Source organism: Hippocampus bargibanti, linkage group LG04, assembly GCF_051943395.1.
Source record: "Hippocampus bargibanti isolate YZ-2025 linkage group LG04, ASM5194339v1, whole genome shotgun sequence".
NCBI classification, from domain to species: Eukaryota; Metazoa; Chordata; class Actinopteri; order Syngnathiformes; family Syngnathidae; genus Hippocampus; species Hippocampus bargibanti.
The window spans coordinates 18,730,925-18,750,010 of record NC_142737.1 but is presented as its reverse complement, the minus strand read 5'-3'; the positions used below and the strand labels follow the sequence as shown (position 1 = coordinate 18,750,010).

General features: G+C 42.5%; 1 long non-coding RNA gene across 1 annotated transcript; it reads left to right on the top strand.

Annotated features, from left to right (window-relative positions):
• The first annotated feature begins 7,050 nt into the window (after window positions 1-7,050).
• LOC148899371 (uncharacterized) lies at window positions 7,051-15,427 on the top strand. The gene is made up of 3 exons (XR_016114718.1): window positions 7,051-8,970; window positions 12,786-12,828; window positions 15,058-15,427. It is a non-coding gene; the product is annotated as an uncharacterized LOC148899371 (long non-coding RNA).
• Window positions 15,428-19,086: the final 3,659 nt, after the last annotated feature.

Here is a 19,086-nt window from a genome sequence, read left to right as displayed (position 1 = left end):
GTAACACATTCCTCTAATTTGGTTCAAACAAGAGCTGCAAACTTAAAAGTTGTGTGTCAGATCCAAAATGTACAGCAAGCGCCTCCTATTCATATTTTGATATCGAATACAAATCCTTTAAATTTAGAGCAAAAATGAAGCTTTAGGAGGGGAGAACTGTACAATGGAGAAAAAAAGGTGTTTACTCAGTTTTATTTTTGCAAGTAGCTCCACAAAATAAAATCATCTGGATTTAGTTAGTCTTTTTTTCTTTTTTTAATTTACTGAAAAACAGATTTTGACAAATTTTATTTCATACAAGTACTTCAAATAAAATTGAGCAATTTCAGCATGCCATTTTTTTTTTCAGTGTACACACACAATTGGCTTTAGAAGTCGTGTCCTTTTACATTATATGCGACGAGTGACTTAGCATGCAGCGATAGGCTATGTACAGATGTTTGTAAAGTGCGAGATCCACGTACAGCTGGTTACATGAATAAGCTCTGTATTTTTTTGTCTGCCAGGTTGTGCTTATTGCCCTAAAGCGAGACAAGTTCCCACCTGAGCAGTTATTCCGCTATGTACAATAACATGCAATAGAATTCACGACTGAAAGGCTCGGTTGTAATCAAGTGGAGTTTTCCCGAAAGTGATGACGGTTTTATTTTAAAACAAACATGTCAAGTCATTTAGAGCCCAAGGGGCGAGAAATGCTGTCGCAATTTCCAATCACATCCTCTGTCGAATAAGTGTCCAAGTTTTATTCGACCACATAAGAACCAATAAAACTGCCGTGTTCCATTAAGGAGGCGTTCACTACTCTCAACTGATTAAAAATAAAAACAACCTGACAATCATATTACAAACAGTTATTACTTGACTGATGAAAATGTCAATGAGACTTTGTACAGTGCAAAACCTTCATTCGTCAAAGGAATTACCGGTACGTTACATTGTAATATGTAACAGACCGCTCCTCCAAGACTAGTGAAAATATGTTGCTGCTGTTGTTTTAAATCCCGTAAAAGACAACAAAATGAACAACTCACATAGTTTGGTGAGGTCTGATGATTGATGTTCATGTGGATTGATTACTGGCATGTAAAGATCTGTTCTTATTCCTCATTTTGACAGGCTTCCGTTGGTAGCTTGAGGTTCTGTATCCTTCATGTTGACCTCCGAAGTCAGCAGAATCTCTCAACCCACAAGCTGACTAACATTGCTGCAGCAACAGCAAGCACCACTGCCCATCAATCACCTCGGTGACGGCAACAACAACCGTGAATGGCCAAAGCACTTGTGCGCTGTCTTCACAGTCGCCTCATCTCTCTATTTGTGTCTTTTTACATCTCCTTTTCCAGAATCACTCATTGCATTCATGCCTTTTGTGTTCATCACACACTTCTCATGTGCCATTGTGTTCATGACTTTTGCGAAACAGAATCCTCAGGAAAGGACGGATGGAGGTTTACAGGAGGTCATGGTGTGCCCTGATTATGAGTCAGGCTGCACTGCCTATAAAACAGATGGATATGTGTCATGATCATGTGCCGCCACTGCCGGTGCCCTCCGAGAACTCCTTACATGATGTCAGGACACACATATGGGTTGGCCTGGTGCAGCAATTCTGCCTTGAAGGTGTGACTTGTTGTCCCACCTCACATCTTGTGATGGCAGGCCATTGGGATGGCGGCGGGGCATTTGGACCATGCTAGGAAGGTGACGCCTGGTGCCGGTGTTGGATTTCAAACTCGACCTACAAAGAAAGAAGCCAAGCACTGAATCTGTCAGACCGGCGAGGCACGATTACAGCAGTACTAAGAAGGTGATGGAAAGGGCTCGAAAAGAAAACACAAAGAAAAAGAAGCTCAAACCACATCCTTACTGTTGCTATTCATGCTGGGAAACGTTTTCTTTCATCAGAGGACATGTCCTCTTCAGAAAAAGTATACAGTACTTAAAGATATGCAAGTTTATGTTGAGCTGTTGTATCCACAGGGTCACTTTGTTAAATGACTTACTCAACTTATCACGAAAACTATACCAAACGTTTTAAACAGGAAAGTGACTTTAAACTTGACCGACAAATTGGTGCTGTTATTAAATCCAGCTTCTTTCATTTTAGGCAGCGGTCTAAAATAAAACCTCTCCTTTCTCATGAGCTCCTTGAAGCACTATTTCATGCCTTTGTCACATCTCGGCTCAATTACTGTAATGCGCTTTACTCATCCACATCCGTCCGTTGACTAGACATTATTAGATGTGCCAAAAACTAAACGGAGGCTCAGAGGGGATTGAGCCTTTTCCGTTGCTGGTCCCCCTCTCTGGAATGACCTTCCACTGAACATTCGGCAAGCCCCCTCACTGCCCATCTTTAAAACACGTCTCAAAACTAACTTATACTCTTTGGCACTCGACTCAGCATGATTTCGACTTGATCTTGGTTTCACTCCCTGGTGCTGTCTACTATCTTTGTAACTGCTTTATTTCCTGTATAGGGTAGTGTCCACGTTAAGCACTTTATTCTTTAATCATAATACTATAGCACATTTATTATTCATAAAATAAGGTGTATTTTGTGTAGTTTTAAGGCTTAGAAAATTAGAAAGTAGAAAATTATGTTTAAATGGACAGAAAAAGACTGGAGCGCTTTGTCAAGCGGGCCAGTTCTATTGTGGGCTGCTCGCTGGACTCTCTAGAGGAGGTGGGCAACAGACGGACGCTAGCTAAACTAAAAGCTATGACGGACAGCCCCTCCCACCCCCTCCTGCCCATCCTGACAGCTCTGGGTAGCTCCTTTAGCCAGAGACTATTACACCCGCGCTGCAAGAAGGAGAGGTACCGCCGCTCGTTCCTACCGACTGCTGTCAGGCTTCACAATTCCCAATGATCACATGTGAAAAAAAAAAAAAAAAAACTGGACACTTGTAAATATGGGTTGTTGCAATATATCTAAATGCATCTCTTGATTCTGCACTATGTACAGTCTTGTTTATAGAACTGTTTTTGCACATCTACATTTGCACAGTATACAGTTGACATTTTTATTTTGTTATGCTTAGAATATCTTGTTTTCTATCCTTTCACTCCCACCCCAACCCCATCCCTCTTCAATTGCTGCTGTGGACTGCAAATTTCCCCATTGCGGGACGAATAAAGGTATTCTGATTCTGAATGAGGACCTGGGAACGGATTATTCTCATTTTAATGGTTTCCTATGGGAAGTTATTTTTTGGGATACACACTTTTCTCCTTACACACTATTTCTGGGAACCAATTAAGTGCGTAAGCCAAGGTCCCACTGTATTACATCACTCAGTTGAATAGGTACTTGAAGTCAGATCTCTTGACATGTTGTTTGGTATATCATAATAGAGAGTAGAGCTGTGACAACACGAAGCACAATGCCAAACACCAATAATCAATCCAGATGCAATTTGTATTTATACATGTTAAATGATTTGACCGTGAATGGCCATCAGACCTGCGAATGACTAATGATCAATCCGGTGTATTGTCTGCCTTTCTCCCAAAGTCAACTGGGATAGGCTCCAGCTTCAGTTGTTGTTAAAGCACTATATAAATCAATATGCATTGTATTGTATTGTATTGTATTGTATTGTATTGTATTGTATTATAAGGGATCATTCCTCAAGATGGTGAAAGAAGCTTATGTTCCTCATCAAGTGTTTAATGCTGAGGAAACCGGAGCACTTTATTCTTTAATAATAATACTATAGCACATTTATTATGCATAAAATGAGGTATATTTTGTGTAGTTTTAAAGGACAACCGACGTCTCCGGACAAGTTGTGTCCATAATTTGTAAAATGGCTTCAAATGACTTCTACTGAGCCTATTTTACAAAGATTCCACCGCATATAGCTATATTTTACATTTTAAGACTTACGCTGAATATTCAGGAAGTTTTGTTTTTGAGTTGGTGACGAGTCCGTACGTGACGTCACTAAAGGACCGCCCCCTTGACCGGCAAAAAGACATATTGTAGCAGTCCTTCATCACGTCAATGTATTTTGCTGTACTGTTTGAAAACCTTGATGTTGCACCCAGAAGCTGCCAGAAGAGGGCGTCCAAGCTCCATGGAAGGAATTAATCAGCCTGTGGAAACGGGCTGATTCATTACTCACTGGAGCTGGTCGCCATTTTTGGGTGCGACATTCCCCCCCGCCCGTTTGCCTCAAAATGACATGGAAAAAAATCTTTAATCAATTACAAACTTGTATGCTTTCCTCTTCAGAACTATTTGAATCATATTCATAACTGGATGTGTAACAAGAAAGCATATTCTCCGAATCTGAAGCCATTGTTTTGATTTTTCAGCAATGCAAGACGTCTTGGCGTGACGTCACGAACTGGGGGCGGGACTTTCTGAAAATGCCCAATTCGCAGCTCAATTTTCTGCAGATTTTGGACACTTTAAGTCATTTTTATTAGTGTTTTGCATTTGAATAAAAATATCATATTGCGTGTTTTGGGTATTTTAGATGCTATAAAACGTTTTTCTGATGTCAGTGAAGAAACAAAAAAGTGACGTCGGTTGTCCTTTAAGGCTTAGAAAATTAGAGAGTAGAAAATTATGTTTTATGGGGATCTGGGAACGGATTATTCTCGTTGTAATTGTTTCCTATGGGAAGTTATTTTTTGGGATACAAACTTTTAATAATAATAATAATAATAATACATTTAATTTACAAGCGCCTTTCTGAACACTCAAGGACACTTTACAACAAAGACAACACACAAAACAGTAAAATCATGCATAAAACAATAAATAATAAAACAGCATAATAAATTAGACCATGTAAGCAAGTTTAAACAGGTGGGTTTTCAGGTGAGATTTGAAAGTAGGAAGGGAGTCAATGTTGCGGATGTTGGGTGCAAGTGAGTTCCAGAGTTTAGGAGCGGAGCAGCTGAAAGCTTTGCACCCCATCGTTCTGAGACGGGCAGAGGGCGTGTAGAGGTGGAGGGAGGAAGAGGATCTGAGGGCCCGAGTAGGAACGGAGATTTGAATTAGGTCAGACAGATAGGGGGGGGCAAGGTTATGGATGGCTTTAAATGTAAACAGAAGTACAGTAAAGTCTCGTTATATCGATATTCAAGGGAGTCTGAAAAAATATCGATATAACCGGGACTATCGATATATCCGATCCTGCGCCGAACTACATTAAACAAAAGCCGCCAAAAGAGGGCAGCCAAGCGCCATATAAGAAACGGAGCTGGCCATTAGCTCCCTTTTTTTTGGGTGAGAGATGTTCCCCCAATGTTGCCTCAAAATGGCACATATAATTCTTTAATGATTGTAAACATGTATGCTTTAATCTTCAGAACTACAGTGTATTTGAAACATATTCATAACTGGATGTGTAACAAGAAAGCATATTATCCGAATCTGAAGCCATTGTTTGGATTCACAAGCAATGCAAGACGTCTTGGCGTGAAGTCATTTTTATTTGCATTTGAATAAAAAGTGACATCGGCTGTCCTTTAATACACAGTATGGAATGTTAATAATTTTCAAAATCATCGCGCTTCAGCAGACAAAACAAGAAACATTGTTGCAAAAAACGATTGCATTCATATACAGTACAGTGGGCATGTACATAACACAACAGGGAAACTGCAACGCTTACTGTATTATGTATACAATTTAAAAAAGTCATCAATCTTCTTCTGCTTCCCATTTTTACCTTTTAACACAAACACTTCAATCTCGTCTGCTACACACGAGCTAGCGTCTGAAAATGAAAATGGCTCTGCTACACGGGTGCTGGGCACGTAACCAAGTCACCTGACCAAGTCGACCAATGGCGCGACTGATGCCGTGACACGTAACCAAGACACGTGACCAAGTTGACCAATGGCGCGACCGATGGCGTGTCACGTGACAAAGTCACACGGCCAAGTCGACCAATAGCGCGACCGATGGCGGCTCATGTGACCAAGTCGACCAATGGCGCGACCGATGGCGGCGCACGTAACAAGACACGTGACCAAGTTGACCAATGGCGCGACGGATATATCGATATAAACAACAAAAATGGCCGGCGGGGGATGAAAAGGAGCATCGTAATAACCGGATTATCGTAATAACCGGGTATCGTACTAAACGGTACTAATTATACATAAAAAGACTAGAAATGTGCAAGGGAAATGAAAATAGTATCGTAATAAGCGGTACTATCGATATAACCGATATCGATATAACGAGACTTTACTGTATCTTGAATTCAATACGGAGTTTAACAGGGAGCCAGTGGAGCTGTTGGAGGACAGGAGTGATGTGGTGAAATTAGGGGTTTTTTGTGATGATCCGGGCTGAGGAATTTTGGACTAGTTGGAGTTTATGGAGACATTTTTGATTGACCCTGAAAAGAAGTGAATTACAATAATCGATACGGGAGGTGACGAGACTGTGGACGAGGATAGCAGTGGTGTGAGGGGTGAGAGAGGGACGGAGACGATTGATAATGCGGAGGTGAAAATATGCTGACCGGGTTATGTTATTTATGTGGGAGTGAAAAGATAGTGTGCTATCAAGGATGACACCCAGGCTCTGAACCTGAAGGGCGGGGGACACGGTAGAATTGTCAATGGTGACAGAGAAACTGTTTGCTTTGTGAAGGGTGGATTTAGTACCGACAAGGAGAAGTTCAGTTTTTTCGCTGTTTAGTTTGAGAAAGTTATGAGAAAACCAGGATTTGATTTCTGAGAGGCAAAGTGTAAGGGTGAAGGTGGAAGAGAGGCGTCGGGTTTACTGGAGAGGTAGAGCTGGGTGTCATCCGCGAAACAGTGAAAATGAATTCCAAATTTGCGGAAGATATCACCAAGGGGAAGAAGGTATATAATAAAGAGAAGGGGCCCCAGGACAGAACCTTAGGGCACACCAGAAGACACAGGGGAGGACCGTTAAGTGAATGAGGTAATTTGGATAAACTGTGAGCGGCCAGTGAGGTAGGAGTGAAACCAACTAAGTGGGGTGTGTGTCACGCCTAGAGTGGAGAGTCGGTTGAGCAGGATGGGGTGAGAAATGGCTGGAATTGACTGGAATTGTTCGTAGAGGTTATTGTGAGTGAGGTGAGAGTGGAGTTGACAGGCGACGGTTTTTTCGAGAATTTTAGCGATAAATGGAAGATGCGAAATTGGACGTAGGTTATTGAAATCATTGGGATCTGAACCAAGTTTTTTCAGGATTGGTGTTACAGCTGCGGTTTTAAGAGGGACAGGAACAATTCCAGTGGACAGTGAGGAGTGAATAATAGCTGAAATAAAAGGGAGGAGAGCGGGTAGACAAGATTTGATGAGGACAGTAGGGAGGGGGTCAAGTTGACAGGTGGAATTCTTGGACTTGGTGATGAGGTCAGAAAGTAAGGAGGGATGAGGGAGTTCAAAAGACGACAGCAGTTGATAGGGAGTAGGAAGGTTGGGGGAGGGGGGGATACAGAGGAGCCGAGGTGCTGGTGGATCTTGTTGATCTTTTCAGTGAAAAACAGAAGTAGTGCGTTGCAGGTGTCTGAGGAGTGAAAGTGTGAGGAGAGAGAGATAGGGGGTTGAATGATTTTGTTGTATAGGGAAAACAGAGTCTGTGGATTCCCACTGTTAGCATCAATCAGTCCAGAATAGTATTCTGATTTTGCGCGTGTGATAGAGTCCTTGTAGTGGGTGAGGTGAGCTGTGTACATGTCCTGGTGGTGGGTGAGGCCGGTCTTTCTGTAAAGTATTTCCAGCTGCCGAGTTTTCGTCTTGGTGGAGCGGAGTTGGGCGGTGAACCAAGGGGCGGATCGAGTGAATTGGACTGACCGGGATTTAACAGGAGCAAGGGTGTTGAGCATGTGTGCAAGGTCCTTGTTGTATTGCGAAACAAGTTCATCAGGGGGGGAGTTGTAGTCCGGATTGAGGTTGGCAGCCATTGCAGTGAGGGTGACAGTGTCAATGTGTTGGATGTTCCGATAAGTGATGATGCGCGGTGGCTTGGGGAGAGAGAGTGTGATGGGAACGTTAAATGAGATGAGGAAATGGTCCGTTACAGGCAGTTCGTTTGCTGTGCAGTTGGCGGGGTTAAAACCACAGCATATTAAGTCCAGGGTATGCCCTTTTATATGCGTGGGGAAATCAGAGAATTGGTGTAAGCCAAAACTCTCCAATGAGGAAATAAAGTCTTTGGTGAGGGGATGGGTGGAATTGTCAATGTGTATGTTGAAGTCCCCAAGGATAATAATATTTGGTGACAGAGTGGAGAGGTGTGTGAGGACGGCTGAGAAGTCTTTTAAAAAGTCACGATGTGGTTTAGGGGGACGATATACAGTGGTTATAACTGTGGGAGATGGACCAGAAATTTGACACGCAAGGCATTCAAATGAGAGAGTTTCCGTGACTGGTACTTGAGTGATTTTCCCGATCTCGCGGTAAAATATCGCAAGACCGCCTCCGCGGCCCGAGAGGCGGGGTTTTGAGAGGTAAACAAACCAACTCGGAAAAGTCCCCCGCCGTTTGCCAGGTCTCATTCAAACAGAAGAAGTCCAGCTTACGGTCATTAAGGATGTCTTGGATAAGACAACCCTTACCCGTAAGCGAGCGGATGTTCAGGAGGCCGAAGGTGACGCTGGTGGTGTCATTTTGAGGGGCATTAGCCGACCTAGCCAGGCCGGCCAACACACGGTGTTGCACGGAGCGGCTGTAACCTCTGCGTGGCCGGCGGAAAGATGACCACAGGGAGGTGATATCCTTGGAGTCGTCGAGGTGAAAGTCTCGACGTGATCCGCGGTGGATATACCTCCAGGAAGGGCGGCGAGCGATTTCCGGGAATCGGAAAATCGCCTGTGGCACACTCGTCCACCGGGAGCGGAGTTCAAGCAGCTCTGACGCCGAATACTGCAGCCGTCCAACGGGTCGTTGGAGGAGCGACATGATAGCAACCAGCAACGTCCAGAGACAGGCAGCGTCCAGGTTAGCCCTCAACAGCGGGTACAGGTGGGTGGAGATGGTACATGTTCTCGTCCGTGTTCTCGTTCGCGGTCCGGATAGACGACCGGAATCACGAGACGATCCGACAGCCAAAGCGGATTGGAGTTCGACCATAAGTTCCTCTGGTGACTGTCGAGTATTTCCAGTGGTTACAGGAATCTTAAAAACCAAAAAGAAGCCAAAATGTTTGCGGGCGAACAGCGGCAGCCAAAAGCGCGCCAGCGTACACTCGACCCGGAAGTGACGTTGATTGGGCACCTTACACACTATTTCTGGGAACCAATTAAGTGCGTAAGCTAAGGTCCCACTGTATTACATCACTGAGTTGAATAGGTACTTGAAGTCAGATCTCTTGACATGTTGTTTGGTATATCATAATAGAGAGTAGAGCTGTGACAACACGAAGCACAATGCCAAACACCAATAATCAATCCAGATGCAATGTGTATTTATACATGTTAAATGATTTGACCGTGAATGGCCATCAGACCTGCGAATGACTAATGATCAATCCGGTGTATTGTCTGCCTTTCACCCAAAGTCAACTGGGATAGGCTCCAGCTTCCCGTCGAATAAGCGAAATCAAACAAGCATGGATTGCTGAATATACAGGAAATAAACAACACGCTTAAAGGAATTTTATTTTGACTTCAACATTCGACAAGCCCCCTTGCTCACAATCTTTAAAACCCGCCCTAAAACAGCTATTCAGCTATTATTCACTCCTCACTGTCCACTGGAATTGTTCCTGTCCCTCTCAAAACCGCAGCTGTAACGCCAATCCTGAAAAAACTTGGTTCAGATCCCAATGATTTCAATAACCTACGTCCAATTTCGCATCTTCCATTTATCGCTAAAATTCTCGAAAAAAACCGTCGCCTGTCAACTCCACTCTCACCTCACTCACAATAACCTCTACGAACAATTCCAGTCTGGTTTCCGTCCCCGCCACAGCACTGAATCAGCCCTCATAAAAATCACGAATGACCTTCTCATAGCAGCAGATACCGGCTCCCTCTCTATTCTCATCCATCTTGATCTATCTGCGGCCTTTGACACCATTTCTCACCCCCGTCCTGCTCAACCGACTCTCCACTCTAGGCGTGACACACACCCCACTTAGTTGGTTTCACTCCTACCTCACTGGCCGCTCACAGTTTATCCAAATTACCTCATTCACTTCACGGTCCTCCCCTGTGTCTTCTGGTGTGCCCCAAGGGTCTGTTCTGGGGCCCCTTCTCTTTATTATATACCTTCTTCCCCTTGGTGATATCTTCCGCAATTTTGGAATTCATTTTCACTGCTTCGCGGATGACACCCAGCTCTACCTCTCTAGTAAACCGGACGCCTCTCTTCCACCTGCATCCCTTACACTTTGCCTCTCAGAAATCAAATCCTGGTTTTCTCATAACTTTCTCAAACTAAACAGCGAAAAAACTGAACTTCTCCTTGTCGGTACAAAATCCACCCTTAACAAAGCAAACAGTTTCTCTCTCACCATTGACATTTCTACCGTGTCCCCCGCCCTTCAGGTTAAGAGCCTGGGTGTCATCCTTGATAGCACACTATCTTTTCACTCCCATATAAATAACATAATCCGGTCTGCATATTTCCACCTCCGCAATATCAATCGTCTCCGTCCCTCTCTCACCCCTCACACCACTGCCATCCTCGTCCACAGTCTCGTCACCTCCCGTATCGATTATTGTAATTCACTTCTTTTCGGGGTCAATCAAAAATGTCTCCATAAACTCCAACTAGTCCAAAATTCCTCAGCCCGGATCATCACAAAAAAACCCTCATTTCACCACATCACTCCTGTCCTCCAACAGCTCCAGTGGCTCCCTGTTAAACGCCTTATTGAATTTAAGATACTTCTGTTTACATTTAAAGCCATCCATAACCTTGCCCCCGCCCCCTATCTGTCTGACCTAATTCAAATCTCAGTTCCTTCTCGGGCCCTCAGATCCTCTTCCTCCCTCCACCTCTACATGCCCTCTGCCCGTCTCACAATGATGGGGTGCAGAGCTTTCAGTCGCTCCGCACCTAAACTCTGGAACTCACTTCCACCCAACATCCGCAACATTGACTCCCTTCCTACTTTCAAATCTCACCTGAAAACCCACCTGTTTAAACTTGCTTTCATGGTCTAATTTATTCTGCTGTTTTATTATTTATTGTTTTATGCATGATTTTACTGTTTTGTGTGTTGTCTTTGTTGTAAAGTGTCCTTGAGTGTTCAGAAAGGCGCTTGTAAATTAAATGTAATATTATTATTAAAACTTACTTTTTGTATATATGCTCATTGCTCCATGTACAGCACTTTGTATGCAGCAGTTGTTGTTTGAAAGTGCTCTATTAATACAGTTGAGTTATTTCAGTTCTAAGAACAATTCAATTAATTAACTAAAGGGGAAAAATTATCTATTGTCATCTAACTATGCTGTATGTCAGCATACATTTTGATCTGTGATTTCCTTCCCTATAGGTTCAATTGCTAAGGTGTGGTAGGTCTGTACTTTAGACAGTATTGCATTGATTATTTCCGTTGACATGGGCATATTGTCAGAAGTTAGACCTTCCCTCCATCCAGGGGAAAAAATGGAAAGTTGAGAAGGAGTTCTAGCATAAAAATGTAATGCATCGCAAGCATGAGGTCATCATTAATACCTCAATCGGTGCTGTTTATCTAAGGATGCATGAATGGACGGCCTCACTATACTCTGCCACAAAATGAATGAACTACAAATACTGCTGAAGGAGACATAAATGCTTTCAGAAGTCTAATGTGTGTATTTAATGTTTTCGTCTTGTAGTCACACAGCAGGCACAATTCACTCTTCTCCAGTCTGTGTAGATATAGTTGAGTGGGGTTCATATAAGTCACATTGTCCTTAAACAGCAACGTGAAAGAGACGGACGGGCCTATGGTCGTGTGATATAGCGCTGCTGGTTGACAGATTGGATAACAGCACTCTGCCACCTCTGTTGCCTGTCCTTCCGCTGTCCGCAGGAGTTGCCGGCTCAACTGGGCTAACGTTCATTGCCACACCCTTCCTTGTCGGTGCCGCCGACTTGTTCCCAAACACATGCGTTTCTGTGCGCGCAGCCAAAGCAACCAAGCAGCTGCCAACCTGCTGTTGCCGGCTAATGGGGAGTCTTGACACGTACAGAGCCAAAGAGAAGAACATGGCATGTCAAATGTGGAACTGAATTCTAAATGGAGCCCATCTATAAATAAAACAGAGCCACACCGACTAGGGGACTAGTGGCAGAATCTAGAAATATGCTGTATTGTTATTGACGAGGAGTGCAACCTCCTCCATTTGAATGGGTTGTGCGGGTACGAGTGGGTACAAGTTGAGCCATTTTCACACAGGTTTGAATGGAAAAAACATTGCAACCTACCGCTTCAACAACAGAGCCATCCCCCATCAGAGTATTTCTCCACAAGATAGCCACTGAGTGAGTGAGTGTGTTTGTTTGCATATCCCAGAATGGTTCTCACGAAATTCAACCAAATGTGCTAACAGAAGTCGCTCTGGTATTAACATTTGACTGTTCAGCAATTTAGTATGTGGAGAAGATTGATGGATGCTTTCATCATTTTAAACTTGACGACACAAAATACAACACATTACCCCACTCATCTCCCATCACTCTGTGAGTTTTCCAAGTATTTTATCTGGATCTTACATTCTACACCCATTGGTTCAGTAGCTGCCAATATACTGCATGGTTACTTTTCATACTTAAAGGTTAAATGTGCAACAAAGTTTTACTTCTTAAAATGTTCTCTGTCCCTTCACTTGTCTCAACAGGGAATTCGGATTTTATATTCCATGGCTCAGCTTCAGAAAACCGGTAAGTCGTTGTTGTTTGGTACGTGAGCCCTGAGCAACTCTGATGTCATTTTCAGTTGACAGCAACTAGCAAAATGTCCGCCACCTGAGAAGATTTTTGGGGTGCTTTCCTCTTTAACATGAACGGAAACTGTTACAATTGGAAGAAGTTCAGCATCCAGATAACGAGCCTTCATCTTTCACATTGAGAGAACCAAAAACCTTTTCGCACGCCTACACCAGCACCGTCGTAATGAAACACGACACACATGTGCGCCAGCTGCGGGTCCCCCCGCTGTGAAATGTGTGACATTTCAATGAAGAATTTGCTAAGTGATGTGCCTTTACTGGCGTTAGAAGTGCTGCAGTAAATATTTCCTGGAGATGCACAAATACTATTGCAGCGCTGTCATTATTGTTTTGTTTGTGATACTTAAAGGACAACCGACAACATTTTTTTGTTTCTTAAATGACATCAGAAAAACGTTTTGCAGCATCTAAAATACCCAAAACACGCAGGGTGATATTTTTAGTCAAATGCCAAACACCAATAAAAATGACTTAAAGTGTGCTAAAACTGCAACAAAATGAGTTGCGAATTGGGGATTTTCAGAAAGTCCCATCCCCAATTCGTGACGTCACGCCAATACGTCTTGCCCTGCTCGAGAATCAAATCAATGGCTTCAGATTCGGAGAAGATGCTTTCTTGTTACTCATCCAGTAATGAATATAGTTCAAATAGTCCTGAAGAGGAAAGCATAAATGTTTTCAATAGATTAAAGAAGTCCTCCCATATCAATTCGAGCCGTCAATGACACCAATGTAGCGTCCCAGGAAATGCACAAGATGGCGCCCAAGCTCCGTTGGAAATGGGCTGATTTGTCCGCTGGGAATTTGTGTCAGCGAGTGTCAAATAGTAGTCTTGGTGCAACACACAACGATTCACCATCGCGTTATTTATGTGTTTTCCTTCTAATTTCGCCATCAACACGGATCAACACGAAGTTGTCAGACCAAACAAAGTACCCAAAATGCATTGTGTGTCGCTTTCTCGGTCAGTGACGATACCTACCGTGACGTCACGGGAGGTATTGTCACCAACTCAGAAACAAGACTTCCTGAATATTCAGTGTGAGTCTTTAAACGTAAAATAGCTATAGCTATATGCGGTGGAATCTTTATACGCTCAGTAGAAGTCATTTGAAGTGATTTTACAAATTATGGACACAACTTGTCCGGGGCGTCGGTTGTCCTTTGATATTCATGAACGACACCAGGGAGATGATTGATGTCATTGAAAGCCACATGTATTGCTATTTTTTTCTCAATCAAATGACTCGACAGGACTTAAAATAATTTGACTTCATCTTAAAGGGGAAATAATGATATTTTTATTATGCTTAGAATACCTTGTTTTTTTCATCTTTTCACCCCCCACCCCCTTTCAAATTGCTGCTGTGGCCTGCAAATTTCACCATTGTGGGACTTTTGAAGGTTTTCTGATTCTGATTCTCATTCTTGATTCCTCCAGCATGTTAAGGATTTTGTGTGTCAAAACACACTAGCAACATGTCGGTGGCAATTTTTTTCAAAAATAAAAAGAAAGCATCATTAGTATGAGTCCCAGTGTACAAAGATCTCAAACATCTCCCACAAAATGTATTTTCCACTCACTCAAGCATCGTGGTTCTTAACCTTTGTTCAGTCTCAAAGGTTCGGCAAAGAATCTGCCACGGATGGTACGACACACGTGACTCAACGTGTCAATTAGTTATGACATGTACTCCTACTTGGTCATCACTGGCTGCAGATATTCACATTACATTATTTGTCCAATTTTTTGTTTGATCAGTAGATAACATATGACTGTCGTGATTTCAGTGATGTGCGGTGAGGTTCATAGCTGGTGAGGCACTGACGTCATCACAGTCATATTTACAAACAGAAGAACTCAACAGAGTAGCTTATTCACCATATGATTGGCAACAGTTAACATGTTTTGTTTAAAATGTCATGTCAGCATTCTTGATATGAACTGTAGCATAGAAAAAAAGAGTAAAAAAACGTTATCGTGTTACCTTTACTTATAAATGAAGTCCATGCGCCGCTCCTTCTGAAGAAAGTCATCGATAACTTTGTCGAAACCTTCCTTATCTTTCTTCAGTTTTAAAAGTCTCTCTGTCTCAATGGAGATCACTGCCAGTAAAGAAAGTCGTCTTTGATCAGTCCTGTTCCGACTGTATGTTTTCAGTCTGTCTTTCAGTCTGTTTTCTGTGCTGAGAATGAGCACTCCACTGATGCTGTAGAAGCTGGAACAGCGAGCACGAGCCGGAGCAACGTTGACGCCTCAAGAATAGTTTCAATGAGATCCTTCTGGGCCAAAAAGCTGAGAAGCTGTTCAGGAGATTTACATCCATCCCTCACCGTTTGTAAGCTATACAGTCCGTTGTTGGTCTTCTTTTAATTATTATCTCCTGCTTCGATTGAAAGTCCAGTTTAGAAAAGTCTTTCAATTTATGTAATCCTCCATTTTTACGTCTGTGTAAGCTCTCAGTCGTACAGGAGTGGTCCATCGATGAGAAGGTTTCTTCAGCCGTCATCTGTACAAATTTGAAGCTTTCGGACGTTTCGCCTCCTATCCAAGAGGCTTCGTCAGCGAACTAAAGTCTGACTGGTCGTATTTATTTTGGCCACATTTATATATCCCTAATGTCCAGACATGGCAGCGCCGGACACAGCTATGATAGGTCCCTACTCTCAGGTTGGGGGGAGCAGAGGACCACTCCCTGTGGCCCCACTGATTGTTCCTACATTCCTGACTAACGACTGGCCTAATTCCCCCACTCCCACCGGTATCACCTCATCAGCATTACGAATGTTGCCTAACCTGTTTTGCCTAAGCAGGCTATTGTATGAACGATCCATATTGAACCTCACCCCACCAGAACGGTTTAATGAAGGATTTTGTTGTTTTATAAGAATCGCTTCTTTTGCCAGCAGACAAGGGCAGATGCAGAATGCTTCTCAACACATTGGATTATGAAGACAAAATAAATAGGTTAATCAGTGATTCTAACAATTATGAGCAACTAAAAAGGGACCCTTCCAATAGATACAAGAAAGAAATGATAGACTGTCTGCAAAAGTTAGAGAAGGGAAAACATATAGACAAACAGATGTATTTTAGATTATACCCGGGAGAGGCCACGCCATGTATCTATGGCCTGCCAAAAATACATAAAGAAGGGTTCCCCCTCAGACCCATTGTTTGTAGCATTGACTCCTCTACATACAATGTAGCCAAATATTTAAAAACTATCTTAGCTCCGTTGGTTGGTAACACAGAATATCACGTAGAGAACACCACAGGGTTTGTAGCGAGGATCAAAGACCTCATATTGGAACCTGAGGAAACCTTGGCATCATACGATGTGACTTCTCTCTTTACATCTGTCCCAACCCCAGCAGCAGTCTCAGTGGTGAGGACGAGACTGCTGGCGGACGTTTCTCTGCATGAAAGAACCAAACTTAAAGCGGATCACATCTGCCAATTATTGGAAATCTGCCTTAATACTACGTATTTTCAATTTCGGGAGAAATTTTATAAACAAATTCATGGTTGTGCTATGGGCTCACCAGTTTCACCCATAGTGGCTAATCAGAATCAGAATCAGAATACCTTTATTCGTCCCGCAATGTGGAAATTTCTGTACATTAATCTGTACATGGAAGAGATGGAGAAACAGGCCCTCACATCCTTCCCGGGGACAAAACCTAGACACTGGTTTAGATATGTGGACGATACTTTTGTCATAATTAAAAAACAAGAAATTCATTCCTTCACAGATCACCTCAACTCGGTAGACATCAACATTAAATTTACTTGTGAGGACATTAAAGAGAACCAACTAGCCTTCTTGGATTGTAAAGTAATTATAAAAGGGAACAGAGCGCTAATAACAGAAGTCTTTAGGATGGCTACGCACACTGACCAATACTTACTTTTTGACTCTAACCACCCTTTACAACACAAATTAGGAGTTATCAGAACCCTCCAGCATAGGGCTAAACTAATACCAACTAGCATTGAAGGTAGAGAAAAGGAGTCAAAACATATCAGGAGATCACTCACTAACTGTGGGTACCCTCAGTGGCCATTCAACAAATGTCAGAAAGAAAGAATAGGGAATGAAACCAATAATTCTCAAGATACAAAAAGGAGAGGAGTAGCAGTACCTTACATTGCAGGAGTTTCTGAAAAATTACAAAGAGTCCTTTGGCAACACAAAATTCCTACTTATTTCAAACCGATAAACACTTTAAGGCAAAAATTAGTGCATCCAAAAGATAGGCTACCAAATGAAAAACAAGGTAATGTAGTTTATTCCATACATTGTAAGAATGAAAATTGTAAAGAGCAGTACATTGGGGAGACTCAACAAATTCTCAAAAAAGACTTTATCAACATCGCAGGGATAATACAAGTGGGCCTCAATCGGCAGTACATTTGCACCTAAAAGCTAGCAACCACTCATTTGACGACAATGACGTTAAAATCTTAGCGAAAGAACATAGATGGTTTGAAAGGGGGGTAAAAGAAGCGATTCTTATAAAACAACAAAATCCTTCATTAAACCGGTCTGGTGGGGTGAGGTTCAATTTGGATCGTTCATACAATAGCCTGCTTAGGCAAAACAGGTTAGGCAACATTCGTAATGCTGATGAGGTGATACCGGTGGGAGTGGGGCAAATAGGCCAGTCGTTAGTCAGGAATGTAGGAACAATCAGTGGGGCCACAGGGAGTGGTACTCTGCTCCCCCCAACCTGAGAGTAGGGACCTATCATAGCTGTGTCCGGCGCTGCCATGTCTGGACATTAGGGATATATAAATGGGGCCGATACGACCAGTCAGACTTTAGTTCGCTGACGAAGCCGCTTGGATAGGAGGCGAAACGTCCGAAACCTTCAAATTTGTACAGATGACGGATGAAGAAACCTTCTCATCAATCCTCCATTTTGAAAATAAGGCCAAGCAACACAAAAAATGACTGGATGGTTGCACTTAACTTACTGTTTACTGTAGCTTGCTGTCACTAATTCTATTATTCTGCAGCCAAGGAGTCGCAAGAAGAATTCTCAGAAATCACCAGCGCCCCCTGTCATGAGGCAGGAGAACTGTGTGCCTCACCAATGCACACAGTTTTGATAAAAACAAAATAAAATAAACACTCTAGTACAGTGTTTATAGTGTACAATGACTGTACTGTACACCAGCTAAATTGTAGAAATGTAGTTCATATACTAAGTGTTTGAACACTAATAGCGATATGCAGAAGGACAGCAATGCGGTCTCATTGCAGAGAAAGCCAGCAGTTAGCATAGTCATTGCGCAATCCATGGTGAGGCTCAGCCGGCTGCTGCCTGACCTCTCGTCTCTACTTAGTATTTGAATGGTAAATGTGAAAATTCAGCGATTTTGGAAAAAAAAATCCAAAAGTGGTGAAGTTAAATGGAAAAGAACATTAAAGTACAAATCACTCAATAAATATAACTGTTTAATTTATTTATTCATTTGATATTTCCATGATGACAAGGCAGGTGAGGCCGTGCCTCACCTGCCTCCCCTGAATGCACGTCACGTGATTATCCATCCATCCATTTTCTGCCACTTATCCGGGGTCGGGTTGCGTGGGCAGCAGCGTCAGTAGGGAAGCCCAGACTTCCCTCTCGCCAGCCACTTCTTCCAGCTCTTCCTGATGGATCCCGAGGCGTTCCCAGGCTAGCTGGGTGATGTTGTCTCTCCAGCGTGTCCTCGGTCTTCTGCCAGTGTGATGTATGTATGTATGTATGTATGTATTTATGTATTTATTTATTTATTTATTTATTTATTTATTTGTGTGTTTATATCTGTGTTTGTTTATTTATTCTATTTTTTTATGTTTTTACACATGCTATGTCAAGCAAAAACAAAAAAAGAAAGTGGTCAGACGACTATGTACAACATAGTCCACCACTAACCAATACGATAAAATAAATAGCTGTATGTTATTGTCAAGTAATATTATCTTTGGAAAGACAGAGTTCTTAACTCAAGTCTGGTTTTAGATCATATCCCATGAATATGATCTAAAAGGCAGAAGAAATATGAGCACTCATGTAATCCCATTTCCTAGTGTTGTCGTGTTAACACCAGAGCATAATAATACCTCTTGCTTAAGGAAGTAGTCATGTCATTTCTTTTCAATGAATTTGAGCTGCTTTTATATTTTAAAAACATGGA